This window comes from Dipodomys merriami, unplaced genomic scaffold (assembly GCF_024711535.1).
Source record: "Dipodomys merriami isolate MVZ:Mamm:240054 unplaced genomic scaffold, mDipMer1.0.p SCAF_2, whole genome shotgun sequence".
Classification (NCBI taxonomy): Eukaryota; Metazoa; Chordata; class Mammalia; order Rodentia; family Heteromyidae; genus Dipodomys; species Dipodomys merriami.
In genome coordinates this window covers 79,638,446-79,652,549 of record NW_027203381.1, presented here as the reverse complement: position 1 = coordinate 79,652,549, position 14,104 = coordinate 79,638,446, and the positions used below count along the sequence as shown (strand labels likewise).

Here is a 14,104-nt window from a genome sequence, read left to right as displayed (position 1 = left end):
AAGTCACTCAGACTTGTCTCAAGTAGTTAGTGATTTACTTTCTCCTCTCTCCACCTCTAGACTGATGGGATTACAGGAATGCACCACCATGCCTGGCAATTTCTGTTGCTTGTAACTAAAGAGAATTGTAATCTACAAGCAGTTTACAGGCCGAAGTCTGAACTCTCATGATCGCCATGAATTTTTTTCACTGCCCATTCTCTGTGGCTTCTACTGTTTCAGAAAATAATAGCTAATATGATCATTTTTTTCCCAGCAGACCCAATTATGATTTCAAGAATTAGGAAGTAATGCTGTCTAAACCAGGCAATGGACAAGAAATTATACTGGGTGCCAGTGTCTCAGGTCTGTTATCTTACCTACCAGGAAGGCTGAGAATGGGAGGGTTACAGTTTGAGGCCAGCACAGGCAAAAAATAAATAAAAATAAAAAATTGAGACTATTTCTCAATTGCTGGGCATAGTGATGAGTACCTATCACCTACGCCACGTAGGAAGCTGAGATTGGGAGGATATTGGGCATGATTATATGGACCTGTCATCCTAGCTAGGAAAAGGAGCCTAAAACAGGTAGATCATAGTTCAGGCACAAGGTCTGGGAAGGAATTGAGACCCTATTTAAAAAATAACTAGTGTCATGCTGGGCACTGGTGCCTCATGCCTGTAATCCTAGCTACACAGGAGGCTGAGATCTGAAGATTGCAGTTCAAAGCCAGCCCAGACAAAAAAGTCCATGAGACTCTTATTTCCAATTAACCACCAGAAAACCAGAAGTGGCACTGTGGCTCAAGTGGTAAAGCCCTTGAGCTAAAGAGCTCAGGGATAGCACCCAGGCCTAGAATTCAAGCCCCATGACCAACAAAAAACCAAAACAAACAAAAAACAGTGTCCCTGCCCATAAGCGGGGGATGATAGATCCGGCTCAGTGTGGTAAAGCACCTGCCTAGTAAAGGCCCTAAGTTCAAACCCCAGTACTAAAGAAAGGGAAAGGGAGTAGAGAGAAAGAGACAGAGAAGGAGAAAGAAAGGAAAAAGAGAGAGAGCAGGAGAGATTGCAAGGAACATACAGAGTAAGTGGGAGAATTCTAGAGCAACTCTTTGTATCAAGACTAACAGGAATGTTACCAAGAGACTACTGCTAGCCTACAGAGACAAAGGCTTAACACTGTTGAGGAATAAAAGTTTGTAAACCACATCTGTATGATTTGAAAATTGACTCTCTTTCACATCCACCCTCACTTTCTATTCTTCCCAATCGACTTGCTCTCTCTCACTTCCACATCTCTGTTGCTATTTTAGATGGGACACTCACATCAACCTTCCAACTGGGAACTCCTATTACATTCTTTGAAACTTTTTAATCACTCACATAATGCATGTAACTATCTATTAATGGCAAATCCTTAAAGTTAGCCTAGATATCCTTCATAGTTCCAAACATCATAATGTTTTAATATGAGATACACTTCATGAACTTAATAGCTTTCCCACAGACTATATAGCTTCCTAGTAGTAGAAATCATATCTTTCATACTTGTGCTCTTGACAATTAGTATTCAATTAGTATAATAAAATACCTTCCAGGGGCTGGGAAGGTGGCTCAGTGGTAGAGAGCCTGCCTTGCATGCATGAGGCCCTGGGTTCGATCCCTCAGCACCACATAAGCAAAAAGAAAAGAGCCGGAAGTGGCACTGTGGCTCAAGTGGTAGAGCGCTATCCTTGAGCTGAAGAGCTGAGGGACAGTGCCCATGCCCAGAGTTCAGGCCCCACAACCGGATCCCAAAAAATAATAAAATAAAATACCTTCCAAAAGAATACCTGAAAGAGTATCCTAATTTTTCATTATTAATCATCATATCACAGATTTTAGGCACTTTAATTTAGAATCTAGTGAATACTGCATTAAATCTCTTAACTATCTGATGAGTGCTCTCCAGTCTTCCCTAAAAGTTCTTATGAGCTGAGTTCACCACTTACTATTTCTGTATTCTCTTTAGCACCTAATGGTTGTACATATGTTAAGTACTCAATAAATACTTGATGAACTGAATTAAAAACACTGTATTAGCACATTAATAAGAGTAACATATCATGTACTACTGATCTAATTAAAAGATCTGGCCTTCTGAAGTAGTTCAATTGTACCCATATGGAAAATTTAATAAGAAAAAGAAAAATTACCCAATTGGACAATTAGCAGTGTTCTCTTAACAAGAGATTCACAAATATTTTATGGACAATAAGCTCAGAGGAAAGGACTCAAGGTGTATATGCCTATGTATATCAGATAGAAGAGAACATATTTAAGGGGTTGGTCACAAATACAACTCACTTAAATGCTACTAATCCTCTAAAGTCCATAAAAAGCCAGGCACCAGTGGCTTACACTTGTAATCCTAGCTATCAGGAGGCTGAGATCTAAGGATCATGATTTGAAGCTAGCTGGGGCAGGAAGGTCCAAGAGACTCTTATCTCCAATTACCAACCAGAAAACTAGAAGTGCTCCAATGGCTCAAAGTGGTAGAGTACTAGCCTTAAGCAAAAAACCTCAGGGACAGTGCCCTGGCCCTGAGTTCAAGCCTTATGACCAACCAAAAAAAAGTCCATAATAGAAGTACAAGGCATAGTACTAAGTAGCAATTTACCTATGTTAGAGATGTTTAGTTATCTTTGTATAGTATTTAGTACAGCAGTCAATTATTCATATAACACATTTATAAAATGGCTATTAATGACAAATTCAATGTTCAGTCCTCAGAGTACAAAGATCAAGAGAATGCAATTTCTTTGGTGATAAACTTTTAGCTCTGCCATGTTGCAATGATCCTGAGGAATATTAATTGAAATCATACCCTCTAACATAGAGGCCTTGGGGGCTGGCAGTCTGGTATGGAAGGAAGATAAACATATCCACAAGTGGTAAGTGCTAACACAGAAATAAATGTAAGCTGTTGGGCTAGAAGCAGGGCCCAGCAACAGAGCATCTACCTCACAAGTATGAGGGATGATTTCAAAGAACTGTGCCTCCCTCCAAAATAAACAAGCCACAGGAAACAAGTAACATAGCAGAAGAAATTAGGCAAAGATATAAAAAAAAATTGACATCAATACATGAATTCAGTGATAGCTGAGGTATGAGAAGCTACTAAGAGACATCAGGACAGATTGTTACAATTAGTCGAGAGGGTCCCAAACCAAGCCATTCAACTTAAAACAAACCATTACAGAAAAAATAACCATCAAAGCCAGAAAATAATACACCTTGTCATTACAGTTGGGCATAATAAAACATACAGAACACTAAAAATAAATAAACTGCTACGTGTTATAACATGAAGGGAATCTTCTAAAGAATATGTAGCCAGGCACTGGTGACTCACATCTGTAATCTTAGCTACTCAGGAGTCTGAGATCTGAGAACTGAGGTTCGAAATCAGCCCAGGCAGGAAAAGTCTGTGGAGACTTTTATCTCCAACTAACCACCAAAAAGCCAGAGAAATGGAGCTGTGGCTCTACTGGTGGAATGTTAGCCTTCAGCAAAAAAGTTGAGTTTGCCTGCACAGTGCCCAAACCCAGAGTTCAAGCTCCCACAACTGACACAAAAAAAAAAAAAAAAAAAAAGAAAGAAAGAAAGAAAAGAAAAGTAAATAATACATAGTGTAAAAGTTTGAAGAAACCTTAATATAAAGGATAATTAAAACTTGTTGGTGTTGAGAGGAACTGCAAGAAGAGTGCATATACTGAGAGAAGCTAATGTTAACAAAAGCAGGGATCTACAGTGAATCTATGGGATGGGAGGGGCCCAAAGGCTCACCCTGGGAAGGGGGGGGAGGGGCTGGATACAAGTGAAGGCCTGAATTGAAGCAGCATGTGACAGCGTGGGACAATCCTAGCAATGTGGACTCTGGTCTAGAATTATGGCAGTTTTTAGTCCTGGCTGCTGAACAGAAAACATTAAAAGGTATGTGGCTGGTCACTCTCCCTTTCATATTAATCTCAGGGGGAAATGGTCTGGGCAATAAAATATAGACACATACAAGGTGATCCTAATGGTCACTTTAACATCCACTGGGCTAGACAACAGACAGTAAAACATATGAGATCTGGTTATGATCTAAGCTTGATTTAAGTCCTTGTTTATAAGCAACAATTCTGAGCTGATTACCTATAAAAGCTTACCTTTTAGCCTGAGTTAAACATTCTCAGTTTTCTTAATGTTTCTTTTACTTTGCTGATAGGCTAACTCTGAAAATAAGGAAATAACCCTCAACTTCTCACACATGACTAGCTCACTCACGGCTCGGTCTACAACTTTGTAATTTTACTTCTGTGACGTTCCACAGACAACCTAGAAAATAACTATGCCAAATCTAAGCTGTCTTGCTATCCCTACAATGCAGTGCTGTGTGTGGGGTGCGTAAATGTTAGTGCTCTGTGTGTGTGTGTGTCCCGAGGCTTGAATTGAGAGCCTGGTCACCGTCCCCGGTGCTTTTTGGTTCAAGACTAGCACTCTATCACTAGAGACACGAGTGGTATAGTTAGTATTTGTCATTAGAGATTAACCAGTTGGTGGTTAACTGGAGATAAGCGCCTCACAGACTTCTCTGCCTAGGCTGCCTCTGAACCATAATCCTCAGATCTCAGCCTCCTGAGTAGGTAGGATTATAGGCATGATCCAGTAGAGCGCCAGTTTTGAGCTAAAAAGCTAAGGGACAGCATCCAGGCCCTGGGTTCAAGGACTAGTACTGGCACACACACACAAATGGAAATAAATAAATACTAACATAAAACCTGTGCATTGTTTATAAGCAAACAGCTATCTTCTTTACCTGCATTGTTGACCCCAACTTGCTTTTGTATGTGCTGTGAGGTCCCCCAATCTCCGTAAAGGTAAGAATGTTATCCGACTTGTTACTTAGGATTTGGCATTAGGTTTGCAGGCTCCTTCCCAGATTCAGAGTACACACGTAAAGTCAAAGGTAAGTGAAGAAAAGCCAGGGACCCGGTTCCAACGTGAAGGGGGTGACGGGAGGTGAGAGACCGTGTACCCTGCACCAGAGCGGGCGGACGCTCGGGTTTCTTCAGCAAGCGTGGACGCAGACTCCACGAGTTGGCCGGGAGCTTGCTCCACTCCCCCTTCAGAACGCGAAACGACACCCCGGCGTCTAAACAGAGCCCGCCAGCCTCGGCCGCGGGGAGGGGAGTTAGAGCAGAGCCGCCGGACTTGGAGGAAAGAGCGGGTCCGCAGGCGAGTCGGGGGGCCGGGCAGGGTGCGCGGGGTGGCCGAGGCCGCGCGGCTGGCTGCCCGGCCCTTTATGTGCCCAGGACCTCCCGGGGCCTCCCCCGTCCCGCGCGCGTCGGGGGGCTCGCGCGACACCCCCCCCCCGCCCCGCTCCTCACCACGGGCCTGGCACACCGGGGCCGCGGGGAGGTCGGGGAGGTGAGGAGTGCGCGCGCCGCCGGCGCCCACACCGGCCAACTAGAATGGGGTCCCAGGAAGGAGGCACGCCGGGCTGAGCCCTCGCCGCCCCGAGCACGAAGGGGGTGGGTGGAGCCGAGCCCGGGGCCGCCCCCCGGAGCCGCCCCCGCCGCCCCGGCCCCCGCCCCGGCCGTCAGCGCCCCCTCCCCCGCTCCCACCGCACTCACCCGCCGGCTGCGCGGTCTCGGCCGCCGTGGTGGCCGTGCTGGCGGCCCCCGCCTGGGTCATGATCCCAGGCGGGAAAAGCAGGGGTGTCTGACCACCCCAGTGAGCCTCTCGGTCCCCAGCCGCCGCCGGCGCCTTCGGGGCTGGGGGAGCGCGGGCCCAGGCCCTCCTCTCCCCCCGCCCCCGCCGCCTCTTCTAGCGGCCACCGCCGCCCCTGCGAGTCCAAGCCCTCAAGGCCGGAGACCCGGCGGCAGCGCGGCCTCAACTTTCCCAGCCCCCCTCCCCCCGCCCCTCCCCGCCCCTCCCGCGGCCGCCCCTCGGCACGCCGACAGCCTACCCTGGGTGCGCCTCCCTCCCGCCCCTACCACTCAGATCGCCAATCCGGTGCTAGGGAGGCTGCGGTGGCAGCCAATCCAAAGCCAAAATGCAGTTGGGCTAGGCTAGAGAGGGCGGGAGCAGGCGGAGAGGAAAAAAAACCTAGGCGGGAACGGGCCTCGGGCGGCCCAATGAGGAGGGCCGGGGGGAGCGGAGGTGTGCAAGCTGGGTTGAAGAAACAGGAAATATTCTTAAAGGTAGAGTGACGGGCAGGAAGGAAAGCCAGTAGGTGAACGGGAAAGAGGTGGGCCTGGCTAGTTAAAGGGGACGCCTACAGAACCTGGGAAAGGAGGTGTTCGGGGAAACTTCTTTGTATCCTGCTCACTCTCCTGCCTCTTCGTATCTTTCATTGGGAGTTTGGAAGTGGAAGAAGTTAAGAGAAAGAGCGCTCGGGAGACTTGGGGAGATAAAGAGCTCTTGCTAGTCCAGAAGGCCGGGAAGCAGGCGGGTGGGCATCAGGGTTTGGAGCCTGTCCTCAGGCAGGTCTATTTCACTCGTTGCTGACCCGGTGCCGCTCCAATTCGTAGGCTGTGATCGCAGCCAAGCCACAAAGCATGATGCATGCATGCCTGCACTCAGACGCTGGCTGCGTCCAGAAATGGCCTGTAGAGCTCCTAGCTGAGTGAAGGGAGAGTGCAGAGGTTACCAAGTTTGAGTTACGGAATGGAGAACTGTCTTCCAAGGTGGGTTGGAGCCTTCCCTCGAGCCTTGGTCACGGCTTGTTTTTCCTAGTTTGGGTCTGTTTCATAAACCATCCCGTCCTTAAACAGGTATGCTCCGCTTAGTAGTGGTGAGAAATTTCCAAGCCCTAAACAACCCAATTTTCGTAAATATATGGGTTATATCGAGAAAGCAGATCTTGCACTGGAGTAAAAAAAAAAAGCAAACAGTAACCCATCTTGTTTGTGCAGCATTTTGAGAAGCTATGTGAAACAGGACTCTAATGTTACTTTAAAACTGTCACTAATACGGTCGGAAATTTTGCTTTAATTCTTTGCATCTAAGCCAATGAAGTTTTAATTAGCCTTTGAATGATCTTAACACTCCCCGATCCAAGCTTCAGATAAGACTGTATAACTCAGAACCTTAACAGTCAATCGCAATAACACGATCATGAAAGAATATAACAAATAAAAGGCAAGTGCAATATCTGTATGTCCAACTGTAAGTAACGCTTCCCATTTCGGTAAGAACATAAGACATTTTGGTTAATATCAATTTTAGGATATACATTTCTTCAACTACAAGGCACACGTCTAAACTCAAACCAAATAATTTTGATGACTTAGAAAACAGATTTTAGAGCTGGGAAGCTGGCTCAGTGGTAGAGTGCTTGCCTTGCATGCATGAGGCCCTGGGTTCAATTCCTCAGCACGCCACATGCAGAAAAAGCCAGAAGCGGCGCTGTGGCTCAAGTGGTAGAGTGCTAGCCTTGTCCTGAAGAGCTGAGGGACAGAGCCCCAGGCCCAGAGTTCAGGCCCCATGACCAACCAAAAAGAAAAAAGAAAACATTTTTAAAGAGTTCTGTTAACCAGTTAAAAATATACATTAGCTAGGACCCAGTAACTCACACCTGTAATCGTAGCTACTCAGCATTAGAAGCCAACTATAGTAGGAAAGTCCAGTGACACTCTTATCACAATTAACCACCAAAAACAAAAAAAACCCCAGAAGTTATACAAGTCATAGAATGCTAGCCTTGAGCAAAAAACGCTCATGGCCTGAGTTCTAGCCCAGGGATCCCCTCTCTATATATACATTTATATGTATATGTATATATATGCATATATACACATTAATAAATTGTCACTTATAAGTGAAAGATCTATTTTAATAAAGATCAGAATAAAAGTTTAGAAATTTAATTTTCGTTTCCCAACTGGAAGTAGATTAATCCACAACAAATCTACATTTGGAAAATGTTCTGGACGTATGAGACCATTTCTACAATAAGAAAATGAACATATACATCGTTCACCCCCAAATTTCCTCCAGGCTCCTAATTCATTCCTTTTTCCTGTGCTTGTCCTGTTCCCCAGGTAGCCACTAATCTACTTCCTATCACAGTGCATTAGTTTGTTTTCTAGTGTTATACAGATGCAATTATTCAATGCATACTCATCTATTTGAACTTCCTAAATCGTTGTTTGGATCAATAAATTATTAGCTTTAGTTGCTTAGTATTCCATTGTATGGCTACTTCATATATATATTCATTTGTTGGATAACTATAACCAATGAAGATGTTACACATATTCATATTCACGGATAATCTTAATACATATATTTGCGTTTATTTTCTTTGGGTTACACTTTGAATATCCATTACAATGGCTGACTTATATGGTTGGATGTGTATTTTGGGGGGAGGGGGAACGACTGCTTTTGCAGTTGTATCCTTCTATATTCCCTCACAAATATTTCCAAGTTTCATTTGTTCCATTTTCTTTTCAACCTTGATATGGTGGTTCTTTATAAATTATAGTCTAAAAGGTACATAGGTATTGCATTTCATTGTGTTGCCAGTCATGGAGCGGGAACTGAGGGCCTGGGTGCTGCCTCTGAGCTTTTTTGCTCAAGGCTAGTGTTCTACCACTTGAGCCATAGTTCCACTGCATGCTTTTTTGATGGTTACTTAGAGATAAGTCTCATGGACTTTCCTGCTTGGGCTGACTTTAAATTACGATCCAGAGGTGTTATCCTCTTGAGTAGTTAGGATTATAAGCATGAGCCACTGGCACCCAGCTATATTGTGATTTTAATTGAAATTATTTCGTTTGGCAGTACTAGGGTTTGAACTCAGGGCCTTGTGCTTACTAGGCTGACATACTGAACCATGCTTCCAAACCAGTTTTTGCAGGTTATTTTTACGATAGGACATTATTTCCTGTTCAGACATACTATACATGAGCCACAGTCCACCTATTTTTAGGCTTCAGGTGGAAGTTGGGAGATCACAAGTGTTTATCACATGGAGTCTTGGTGACTTTTTCCATAGGCTGGCATGGAACCTGGATCATACCAGGTCACTTGGAAAGGTACATATTACTGAGCCCAACTATTGGCTGAGGTCTCATGAATCTTTCTGCCTGGGCTGAAACCATAGCCCCTCTGGTTCTCAGCTTTCCAAATAGCAAGAATAAGTGTGAGCTACTGAAGCCATTTTAATTGACATTTTTGTACTGACTAATGATGCTATATGTCATTTCATGTACTTATTTGATAAGATCTACCATGGTTATGTAGGTATTAAGTAGTTTCTTTTGGAAGTGAAGTTCTCTTTAATCTTTTATTTTTATTAATTTTGGAAGTTCTGGGGGATTGAATTCAGGACCTTTATTAGCTAGACAGAAGCCTTCACTTACACCACACCACCAGTCATGTATTACCCATTTAAACACTTTTAGTGAGTTGTCACTAAACTTTTTGCCTAGTGTAATTGGGCTATTACTGAATTCAAGGTGGTTTTTTTTTTTTTTTTAAGTTTTTTTTGTTTGCAGTTATGGGGCTTGAACTCAGGGCCTGGGCTGGACTTTTGTCCCTGAGCTCTTTTGCTCTACTACTTCAAGCCACAGCACCACTTCCGGGTTTTGAGTGGTTAATTGGAGCCGAGTTTCATGGAAAGCTTTTTCTGCCTGGGCTGGCTATGGAACCATGACACTCAGATCTCAGTCTCCTGTGAAATTAGTATTACAGGAGGAAGCCACTGGCTTCCGGCTTCAAGAGTTTTCTATTCTGATTATAAGCTATACACATCCTCCTAGGTTTTGTAGTTTTTTTTTTTTTTAAATCTTGAAACAGGATCTTGCTGTAGCTCAGGCTGGTCTTGAACTCCCTATACCCCTGCTTCAGCCTCCTGAGTGCTAGGATTACAAGCATACATGATCACATGTGGATTCATTAAGTGTTAAAATAGTCACTAAAGTATAACATTTTTTTTAATGGAGGATGCCCTGTGGTGTCAGTCTTCCGTATTTTCTTTGAGGTGTACATTTATTCTGTGTTGCTGAAGCTAGCCTAGAACTCATGGGTTCCTGCATTCCTCCCACTTCAGTGCCCTAGTGCTACACAAGCATCTGCCATCATGTCTAGCTATGGTGGATTGTAAGTTAATTGTTGCTTATTGTGAAGGTATGGATCAAAATTCATACTTTGAATTGAGAAAAACAATTTCCAGCATTAATTTTTCAAAGGACAATTTTTTTTCTCTAATGAAATGTACCTTATATAAAGATCAAGTGGTCATTTAAGTGCAGCTATCTTTCTGTTCAATAGCCTTTAGCTGTTTCTGCCACCCATATTGTCTTTTTGCAGCAGCTTTGTGTGTGGAAGCAGTATGAGTGCTTAATTGCATGTCTTTACAGAATTAAGCATTGTAAGTTAAAAAATGCTAGTCAATAAAATTTGGCTACGTCTTTATTATTCTTGTGCCAGTACAGGGACTTGAACCTACTTCCACTTTCAGCTTTTTGCTGGTTGGAAACAAAAATCTTACGAACATTCTTGCCCAGGACGGGTTTAAACCTCAATCCTCCAATCTCAGCCTCCTGAGTAGCTAGGATGAATAGGATCTATTTGACTTAGGGAGAAGTGATTCAATATTTTGTCTTGAAAATATTCAACTTGTGTCCTAGCAATGCTTTATATAGGATTTTGTGTACTTGCCTTGCATTTAAGTATGTTCCTAAGTATTTCATATTTTTACTTACATTTTGCTGGAGATCAAACCCAACCTCCTAAATGTGTTGTTAATCCCCAATTCTACAAGTTCCATTTTCATTTCAATTTGATTTTTACTGGTGGAAATGCAACTGATTTTGTAGCTCACGAGCTTGTTACACTAATTGGAGTAGCAAAGATCTTAAGATCTTTTGTATCGTCTGCAAATAGACTTTTCTTTCTTCCCAACCTACATGCTTATTTATTTTACTGGACACCTCTATTTGATAATACACCCTTTTCATGTTACTGGATTTTTGACAAAACTTTTACATGTATGTAAAACTGGTATTCTTTGATAAATCCACAAAAGCCATCTTGTCTTGGACTTTTCTTTGTGGGAAGGATTTTAACTACAAATTGCCTTCATTCGTACAAATCTACTTCTTTAACAGCTTAGTGAAGTGATTGACTTATTGTTCACCTATTGTAAGGACATGATACTCCATTATATGGATATCAGACATTGACCCACTCACCAGCTGATGGGCATTTGGGAAATTCCTACTCCAGTTACTATGGAAACTGCCACAATCAACTTTTTTTTCTTCTGGTCGTGGGGCTTGAATTCTGGGCTGGGTGCTGTCCCTCAGCTCTTCAGCTCAAGGTTAGTGCTCTACCACTTGGGCCACAGCGCCACTTCCGGTTTTCTAGTGGTTTATTGGAGATAGAGAGTCTCACGGACTTTCCTGCCTGGGCTGGCTTTGAACCACAATCCTCAGATCTAGCCTCCTGAGTAGCTAGGATTACAGGCGTGAGTAACTGGCGCCAGGCTCATTTCCTTTTTCCTATGCATTCACAAATGCAAATTATTCTTTAAGCATTTCCAGTATCATACAACTTTTAATGTTTGGCTTTTCTATTTCCTGAGCTTCTAAGGATGTTTAATTTCTAGATGTGGAGATTTTTCAGATATGGTAGCAAGCTTCAAAATACATTGTAGCATACTAGAATTTGTTCCAGTGGCAAAACAATTAGCTGTACACACTACTACTTAGGTTTGGGAAAAAATATATTGTGATCCCATTACCACAATGTCCTAAGACTTGCACTTCCCACTTTCCTCCCATTGTCTTTCTTACCTCTTTTCTATTGTCAGGTTGGTGTAAACTTCCAATCCTCCTGGACTCAACCTCCAGATACTTTAGATCTTGATTTAAAAATCAAATGGTTATTAGGGAGGTTATTGCTAATTTGCCTGACAAACTCCAGTTGTCACCAGATTGGAGCTATCTTTACAAAGAATATTGGAACAGGACAGTGATACATGAACCCAGGAAAACAATTTATACAAATCAGGACCCCTGTAATATATATTCCTTTGATACATGAATCCTAAAGTTGTATTTCTACTTCCTTTTCTTCAGTGGAAACTGACACATTTTGTTTATATATCAGCCATCAGTGTAAGGTTTATCATTTTTCTGTTCCTTCCAAGATTAAAGTATAATCTATAGTCTCAAAGGAATTATCTTAATATAAAATTTGACTTTTGGGGGGGGGTAATCCTAGGGGCTATAGCCTAATGTGAATATAATGTTTTAACAATTACATTCATAATACAGCAGGATTATTTCCTAGGACTTTACCTTTTCTTTCACTGGGATCACACTACAAGAATTTGTGCAATTTATCAAGTTCCAACTCATGGCCTTGGCACTATCCCTGAGCTTCTTGCACTCTTACCACTTGAGCTACAGCACCACTTCCAGCTTTTTGTTTATGTGGTACTGAGGAATTGAACCCAGAGCTTCATACATGCTAGGCAAGCCCTCTATCATAAGCCACATCCCCAGCCCTGACAAATCTTTAGAGATTAGAAACTTTTGTCACTAATGTATGCCCAGAACTCAAGTTTGTAGAACATTGTTTATAGAGACAATTTATGAATTTATGTGTACCATTATCCTTCAGGATTGGAGACTGCTAGTAACAAGTAGAATTGTAGACTGTTCAAATATATATTTGGCCTGTACTGAGACTTGAATTCAGGGCACAAGAGCTATCCCTTAGCTTTCTTTTGGTGGTTAACTGAACAGCCTTTTGAGTATTAAGGATTGCAGGCATGAACCACCAGCACCAGGCAATATTGTTCAAATCCTTAATGGAGGACTTTTAATCTTGCCAATATGGTTTATAAAAGATTATCTAACAAGGTTAGCTCCATAAATGTGGTCAAAGAAACAAAAGAAAAAACTTTTAAAGCTACAATGATTTAACACAATCTTTAATAGACTTACCTCCTTTGAGTTCAGATGTCATGTTTTTGAGGGCAGTAAATATCTAGGCCAAAGTTCAGAAACTTCAAGATTATTATGCCCAGTAGAGAATTTTCCCGTGTTGGATTTAAGCTTTCATATGAATATAATAAGGCAGTTATTTTTCAAGATTTAAATGATAGTTGAAAAGGAACAAGTGTCTAGGCTGAGTTCAAGTCCCCCGATCACAAAACTGTTAGACTATTTAGCAACTGCTTCATATTATTTACTCACTTTCCAAGTAAAACTTTGATTGAAAGGTTTTGTTACAAGGAAGTTGGCTTCTGCTTAGCATTCTCATAGATCACTTGTACAGGATGTCAGATATAAGGCAGCCCTTACAGAGGCCCACTTAGTAAGAAACTGAAGTCATATGAATGAGTCCCAGTGGTGGGTCCAGTTCTTATCAAGCCTTCAAGATGATGCAACTGACAGTTTTACTAGAAATTTATGAGATCGTTAAGTTAGAAACACCAGGTAAGCTGCATGTAGATTCTAAACATGTTTCTTGTTTCAAACTACTAAATTTTGGAGTGCTGTGATAAATAAGACATACCAGGCACAAATTAACCATTTTTTTGGAATGAAATAAATCCCTTAATAAGAACTTTTTGATTGTAAATTTTAAGCATTAATTTATGCTTAATTCTTAATGTAATGATCAATAAAGCGTAACAGATGGTTGTCTTTTACAAAATTCAAGGGGAAAGGGTGGGGAAGAAATGAACGCAGACTCACCCAAGTACTCCTTCTTCACTACAAAAAAAATCTCAATACATTAATAGTCAATACACATTAAATAGCCTGCAGCCTAATGTGAATGTAACTTTTTAACAATTACATTCATAATACAGCAGGTTTATTTCCTAGACTTTACCTTTTCTTTCACTGGGATCACACCACAAGACTTTGTGCAATTTATCAAGTTCCAAGAGATTTGTATTACCATGCCTTTTTTACACCAGCACTGTTTTTTATGAGCTTTAAATTTAGATCCTGAGAACTATGAAAATAGCAAAATGGTAGAAAATGACTATGTATAGTTGTACACTGCAGGATTCAGCACAATTCAGATTTTTTTTCCTGACATTTATATACATCACAGATCAC

At 42.1% G+C, this 14,104-nt stretch overlaps 1 protein-coding gene across 1 annotated transcript in view; it reads right to left on the bottom strand.

Annotated features, from left to right (window-relative positions):
- Window positions 1-5,880, bottom strand: part of Usf3 (upstream transcription factor family member 3) — a 36,011-nt gene extending 30,131 nt beyond the window's left edge. The window contains exon 1 of the mRNA XM_070030220.1: window positions 5,645-5,880. The gene's annotated coding sequence lies outside the window, so the exon portion shown is untranslated. The remainder of the gene's footprint in view (window positions 1-5,644) is intronic.
- Between the last annotated feature and the right edge of the window lie 8,224 nt (window positions 5,881-14,104).